An 8,370-nucleotide genomic window follows, 5' to 3' on the forward strand; every position below is an offset into this window, starting at 1 on the left:
GAGTATCCCGTTGGTAACATAGCACAGGTTATTTTCAACTTGTTAGTTGGGTTGTGTGACGTTATTATCGTCTGCCAGTGCTGGTGTTATTGTTTTTGTTGTTGTGATAGTGGTATTGTTGCTGTGGTTATTTTCACAGGTTTCCGACTGGGCATTCGCCGCCACGTTAATTACATGTCTCTGTAACCTTGAGCACACCTCCGCACGCCAGGCGTTACATAATTGACTTCTGTTATGATTTGAACGATCAATTATTCAATGTCAGTCGTTTCACTATTGAACGTTTTGTTTTGAAATTGATATATTGTCGTATAAAGTGATATTTCTCAGAGAATAAAAATCAATAATTTCTACATTAAATATGATGATAAAATTTATCGAATGAAAACGATGATATGGCACTAAGACGGAAACTAGGCTGTTCTCTAACGTAGTACCGTGTCTACATTGCTCCCCGCTACCAGGGCTTTATCCTTCCCACTTGAGCTGTTTATACATTATACCGATGTAACTTGTGAAAATCCAAGCTATAATGATGAAATATTCACCATGGATACAGCGTCTACTGTAGTTTTGATCACTTCCGTTGCATAGAAATGTTGATGTGTTAATAATAAACTTTCTAAAGAAATAAATGGTTTAACAGTATGATTTTCTTCCCGTCTGTAGTTGGTCTATGCGTCAAACTGCGGGTGCCACATTACGTCATTTCCGGTACGAAAGTTGCTTTTTTATGGTACATTGATACAGTACGCGCTGCTTTGTTGTAAAACCTCATTATTTGTCTGACAGCGTATAGTGCGCGATGTAGGCATGGTAACATGTTTACCACAATGTAGGCATGGTAGCATGTTACCCCGATGTAGGCATGGTAGCATGTTTACCTCGATGTAGGCATGGCAGCATGGTTACCCCGATGTAGGCATGGTAGCATGTTACCTCAATGTAGGCAAGGTAGCATTTTTACTTCGATGTAGGCATGGTAGCATGTTTACCTCGATGTAGGCATGGTAGAATGTTTACCTCGATGTAGGCATGGTAACATGGTTACCTCGATGTAGGCATGGAAGCATGTTTACCTCAATGTAGGCATGGGGGTAAGTTTACCTCGATGTAGGCATGGTAACATGGTTACCTCGATGTAGGCATGGAAGCATGTTTACCTCGATGTAGGCATGGTAACATGGTTACCTCGATGTAGGCATGGAAGCATGTTTACCTCAATGTAGGCATGGGGGTATGTTTACCTCGATGTAGGCATGGTAACATGGTTACCTCGATGTAGGCATGGAAGCATGTTCACCTCAATGTAGGCAAGGGGTATGTTTACTTCGATGTAGGCATGGTAACATTTTACCTCGATGTAGGCATGGCAGCATGTTTACTTCGATGTAGGCATAGTAACATGGTTACCTCGATGTGGGCATGGGAGCATGTTTACCTCAATTTAAGCATGGGAGCATGTTTACCTCAATGTAGGGATGGGGGCATGTTTACCTCGACGTAGGCATGGTAGCATGTTTACCCCGATGTAGGCATGGTAGCATGTTTACCTCGATGTAGGCATGGTAGCATGTTTACCTCGATGTAGGCAAGGTAGCATGTTTACTTCGGTGTAGGCATGGTAACATGTTTACCGCCATGTAGGCATGGTAACATGGTTACCTCGATGTAGGCATGGGAGCATGTTTACCTCAATGTAGGCATGGGAGCATGTTTACCTCGATGTAGGCATGGTAGCATGTTTACCTCGATGTAGGCATGGTAACATGGTTACCTCGATGTAGGCATGGAAGCATGTTTACCTCAATGTAGGCATGGGGGTATGTTTACCTCGATGTAGGCATGGTAACATGGTTACCTCGATGTAGGCATGGAAGCATGTTTACCTCGATGTAGGCATGGTAACATGGTTACCTCGATGTAGGCATGGAAGCATGTTTACCTCAATGTAGGCATGGGGGTATGTTTACCTCGATGTAGGCATGGTAACATGGTTACCTCGATGTAGGCATGGAAGCATGTTCACCTCAATGTAGGCAAGGGGTATGTTTACTTCGATGTAGGCATGGTAACATTTTACCTCGATGTAGGCATGGCAGCATGTTTACTTCGATGTAGGCATAGTAACATGGTTACCTCGATGTGGGCATGGGAGCATGTTTACCTCAATTTAGGCATGGGAGCATGTTTACCTCAATGTAGGGATGGGGGCATGTTTACCTCGACGTAGGCATGGTAGCATGTTTACCCCGATGTAGGCATGGTAGCATGTTTACCTCGATGTAGGCATGGTAGCATGTTTACCTCGATGTAGGCAAGGTAGCATGTTTACTTCGGTGTAGGCATGGTAACATGTTTACCGCCATGTAGGCATGGTAACATGGTTACCTCGATGTAGGCATGGGAGCATGTTTACCTCAATGTAGGCATGGGAGCATGTTTACCTCGATGTAGGCATGGTAGCATGTTTACCTCGATGTAGGCATGGTAACATGGTTACCTCGATGTAGGCATGGAAGCATGTTTACCTCAATGTAGGCATGGGGGTATGTTTACCTCGATGTAGGCATGGTAACATGGTTACCTCGATGTAGGCATGGAAGCATGTTTACCTCGATGTAGGCATGGTAACATGGTTACCTCGATGTAGGCATGGAAGCATGTTTACCTCAATGTAGGCATGGGGGTATGTTTACCTCGATGTAGGCATGGTAACATGGTTACCTCGATGTAGGCATGGAAGCATGTTCACCTCAATGTAGGCAAGGGGTATGTTTACTTCGATGTAGGCATGGTAACATTTTACCTCGATGTAGGCATGGCAGCATGTTTACTTCGATGTAGGCATAGTAACATGGTTACCTGGATGTGGGCATGGGAGCATGTTTACCTCAATTTAGGCATGGGAGCATGTTTACCTCAATGTAGGGATGGGGGCATGTTTACCTCGACGTAGGCATGGTAGCATGTTTACCCCGATGTAGGCATGGTAGCATGTTTACCTCGATGTAGGCATGGTAGCCTGTTTACCTCGATGTAGGCAAGGTAGCATGTTTACTTCGGTGTAGGCATGGTAACATGTTTACCGCCATGTAGGCATGGTAACATGGTTACCTCGATGTAGGCATGGGAGCATGTTTACCTCAATGTAGGCATGGGAGCATGTTTACCTCGATGTAGGCATGGGAGCATGTTTACCTCAATGTAGGCATGGGAGCATGTTTACCTCAATGTAGGCATGGGAGCATGTTTACCTCGATGTAGGCATGGGAGCATGTTTACCTCAATGTAGGCATGGGGGCATGTTTTCCTCGATGTAGGCATGGTAACATGTTTACCTCGATGTAGGCATGGGAGCATGTTTACCCCGATGTAGGCATGGGAGCATGTTTACCTCGATGTAGGCATGGTAACATGGTTACCTCGATGTAGGCATGGGAGCATGTTTACCTCAATGTAGGCATGGGATCATGTTTACCTCAATGTAGGCATGGGGGGATGTTTACTTCGATGGAGGCATGGTAACATGTTTACCTCGATGTAGGCATAGGAACATGTTTACCTCGATGTAGGCATGGTAGCATGTTTACCTCGATGTAGGCATGGGAGCATGTTTACCTCAATGTTGGCATGGGAGCATGTTTACCTCGATGTAGGCATGGTAACAAGTTTACCTCGATGTAGGCATGGGGCATGTTTACCCCGATGTACGCATGGTAGCATGTTTACCTCGATGTAGGCATGGGGGCATGTTTACCTCGATGTAGGCATGGGAGCATGTTTACCACGATGTAGGCATGGTAGCATGTTTACCTCGATGTAGGCATGGGAGCATGTTTACCTCGATGTAGGCATGGGAGCATGTTTATCCCGATGTAGGCATGGTAACATGTTTACCGCGATGTAGGCAAGGTAGCATGTTTACCACGATGTAGGCACGGTATCATGTTTACCCCGATGTAGGAATTTGAGCATGTTTACCCCGATGTAGGCATGGGAGCATGTTTACCACGATGTAGGCATGGGAGCATGTTTACCTCGATGTAGACATGGGAGCATGTTTACCCCGATGTAGGCATGGTATCATGTTTACCACGATGTAGGCAAGGTAGCATGTTTACCCCGATGTAGGCATGGGAGCATGTTTACCTCGATGTAGGCATGGTAGCATGTTTACCTCGATGTAGGCATGAGAGCATGTTTACCCCGATGTAGGCATGGTAGCATGTTTACCTCAATGTAGGCATGAAAGCATGTTTACCTCGATGTAGGCATGGTAGCATGTTTACCTCGATGTAGGCATGGTAGCATGTTTACCTCGATGTAGGCATGAGAGCATGTTTACCCCGATGTAAGCATGGGAGCATGTTTACCTCGATGTAGGCATGGTAGCATGTTTACCTCGATGTAGGCATGAGAGCATGTTTACCCCGATGTAGGCATGGTAGCATGTTTACGTCGATGTAGGCATGGGAGCATGTTTACCACGATGTAGGCATGGGAACATGTTTACCTCTCTCTATGCAGGCATGGGAGCATGTTTACCTCGATGTAGGCATGGTAACATGTTTACCTGATGTAGGCATGGTAGCATGTTCACCTCGATGTAGGCATGAGGCATGTTTACCCCGGTATAGGCATGGTAGCATGTTTACCTCGACGCAACAAGTACGTTATATACAGTATAGTCAAATTGGTCTATGCCGTATTTCTTCCTAGACGGACGCTTAGTCAGTACACCATACAATGGTTTGCCGTGCCCGAGGCGTGCATCTATTACAAACTAATTAACCATACTTTGATGCTTTAGTTGTTATTCTGATTTCATTTGTTTCATTTGCAGGTGCCGCTGGCATTAGCAGTTGAACCTAGCCCCGAGTGGATCACCAATTATTGTGAATACTTGCCAGTCTAATTCACTGACAAAGAGATCGATCAACAACGCTAGATGTGATCGAATGAAACTCATTCCCGTTTTCCGTTTTTAAAGCTTTACGACTTTTTTGAAAGCTAAGTATATTATACACTCCTAGTACTAAATAGTGAGCGACACATAAATACTCAAGCTAGATTACTCGGACATCACGTGAAGATAGGAATTACAAGCTGATGCGTCCTTTCCACAATATGCCAGCCGACCGATGTAATTTGGTACATTAGTATAATGTTAAGGGTACTGAACATTGCCGTAGCGAGATGCCACAGGTCTTCATCTTTTCGGTAGCAGAGCATTCTTTACATCCATATCGCAACAACAAGTAACGATATACTTTGCGTCTGCGTGTCCCCTCCCCTATTGTACATAGAAACTGTGTGACTGGAGCCACGATGACAGTTATTTGTTAATTGCAAGGATAAAATGGCATCGCCTTCTGACACAATAACAATAGCATTAAAACCGTATACAAGAAAGGCATTCATTTTTCAAGGCCTTTAATGTATCGCCTCCCTCCGTGACACCATACTAATTACCGGCACCAAATGGGAGAGGTTTGCCGTTTAGAACAACTAAAAAAAGACAAATAGTCAACGATGTATTGAAATAACCACAAGTACTTGACATTTTCCTGTTATTCTTCTGGTCACATTGGATATTTTGGGTTGATTGACCGGTGGCCATTGTAACGGCGTCTGTACCAGGGAGAAACAACGTACATCAAAATCGCGTCCTGGAAAATGTTTCGATGATTATCCAGTTATCATCTATCATATTGACGAAAGACATAATTCCCTGCTGCGGGTAGAACAAGGAGAAGATTAATTTAAGGAAAAGATTCCAACATCCAGCTCATTTCAATTTCTGCCATACCTTGCGATATGAATGCGATTGTCAATTTCTTTATTTTTTCTTAATAATTCAAAAACTGTCACTGTGTGAGAAGGAGTGAAGTCAGTAGATTGAGTCAGTGTCGTGACTAGAACACGTCCTTCAGCTGATCTATGTGTGCGAATAAGAGATATCTTAACAATAGGGTAACCTAGGTTACCAGTAATTCATAGATGGATGCCCATCAGAAACCAACAGCGCTTTTGTAGGAAACAAAAAAAACGCCTGATCATTGCTAGCTCACAACGTGCTTTTTATCTTGTTGTTACTTTGCTTGCCTACAACACAGAGCGATAAGGCGACACCATATTGTCATCGGTTACAAATAAGTTATTTTTTATTATTATAGGAATGATAATTTTTCCACCACGTTGTAATTGTTGGCGCTGCCAGTTTTTTTCCTAGGTTTATTGCAGCAGTTGTGGCTGGCGGAAACTGCGCCATTTTAGTATGTAAACAACAAAGTTGATTTCCTCTATAATACGGAAGACTATGTGTGTTTTGATAACGGGTGTTTGGTTGTCTATTCATACACATACCTTGTGGTTAAACATGTTCATTTCCTATAAAGTTTGTTTTGACAGGCACAGTCGCTGAACTGACGGTGTTGTCCATTGTCGACAGGAAACGCTTTATGTACCTTTAACATATCTGTAATTGATTGTGAAAACCTACCCAACATTGTCGCGAGTGGGGTTTCCACTACCCTCCACTAAAATGCCATAATTCCATACATAACATTAGCCACTACTCGTTAGTAACGTAATTTTAACTATATATATTGCAACGTAGAGAAATAACATTCGCACATTTTCAAACATGGAGTCGTAACTAGTCAACGCTGTCAGCTGCCCACGAAGAAAACAAAAATTGTACGATTTATAAAGTATAAATTTGATACATGGCACACTACGCCACGAAAAGACGATAAAGTACTAGGTACTACATATCACTGGCCAGTATTGCGCATATTATATCTTGATCGATTCAGTATTGTTCAACTAATTAATTGGCCGCCCGCTACATGACACATACCGTATTTTGTTGTCGTAAATAATGCTACCCCTGGGACACTCTAAGTTATAATCCACTAAGAACAGAATGCACTTATTTTTAGAATTTTATTAAGCCATATTTATCATCGAAAACATTTTATTTGTTGTTTCTTTCTCGTTTTTGGATTTTTACTTTGCTATTGCCATTGATGTAATAGTTTAAGACGTGTTTTTTGGGAATACAGAATTGTACGTAATGTTTTTAATGTCGGGTCAAAATATTCATTTGAGGAACGCACATCATGTTTCTATGGTTGTATTATAATGTATATCTTTATGACCGTGTTAATTAATTAACAGATATTTGTGCATAAAATTATAGTAAAACAAATTGTCTCATATGTACGCGCAATATCAACAGCGGGCCAAATTTTCCTAACATTAGAGAATTTATGTGAGAGTAGGTATACGATGATTGGTCACAATGTACTGAGTAGGACACTGTCCACCGCGTCTTCTGTGAACATTGTCAATAATGAATCAGGATTTGGCGCAATTGTTAAACATAGTTTATAGCTACATGCTCAGTCAGAAGCAAGATTACAGTCATTGTATTGAACAGACCTTCTCGTCAGTGTTTCGCGGTCATCTTCTATGTAGACCTTTCGTCAAAATCTTTGACCTGTGCATATTTTGTCAAACTTATACCTGCAGCAGCTGCATTACCGAATCCACAGAAACCATAAGGGCGCCAAAATGAGAAGACCACTGCAAAAATAGAAAGAACTTCCTCGTCGTGATTTCAAACCTGGCTTTCAATTTATTTTTCCGGTATTGATCTTGGAACAATGCAATGCGTATTATGCGACGTGTGGCGTCAAGATGTGGTTCATCATCTGGGCAAGTCATGGTTAGCGCAAATACAAACCACGTAATCCCGTTTAGACTGCTTTACTCTCGAGCGACACAATTTAACTACAGTGTAGTGTGTATACGATGCCTTCCGACATCGGTACAATAGCATATATTCGAAAAACAAAAAGCATACAGTTATGCGTATATTTACATTGTGTTTTATTCATGTTTTAAAGACACTACATAACGTAACACACGTTAAACACGTGGTTATACAATGGTACGGATATTAATATACATGAAAAAACCACAGAAACCGCTACAAACGGAACAAATAGTGAGTATCCCATAGGTATAGCCATTCCCGTCCACCCTCTTCAATTTGATGCCCGTTAGAGAGAGAGAGAGAGAGAGAGAGAGAGAGAGAGAGAGAGAGAGAGAGAGAGAGAGAGAGAGAGAGAGAGAGAGAGAGAGAGAGAGAGAGAGAGAGAGAGAGAGAGAGAGAGAGAGAGAGAGAGAGAGAGAGAGAGAGAGGAGAGAGAGAGAGAGAGAGAGAGAGAGAGAGAGAGAGAGAGAGAGAGAGAGAGAGAGAGAGAGAGAGAGAGAGAGAGAGAGAGAGAGAGAGAGAGAGAGAGAGAGAGAGAGAGAGAGAGAGAGAGAGAGAGAAGAGAGAGAGAGAGAGAGGAGGAG

This window comes from Saccoglossus kowalevskii, chromosome 3, assembly GCF_978046115.1.
Source record: "Saccoglossus kowalevskii chromosome 3, keSacKowa6.1, whole genome shotgun sequence".
NCBI classification, from domain to species: Eukaryota; Metazoa; Hemichordata; class Enteropneusta; family Harrimaniidae; genus Saccoglossus; species Saccoglossus kowalevskii.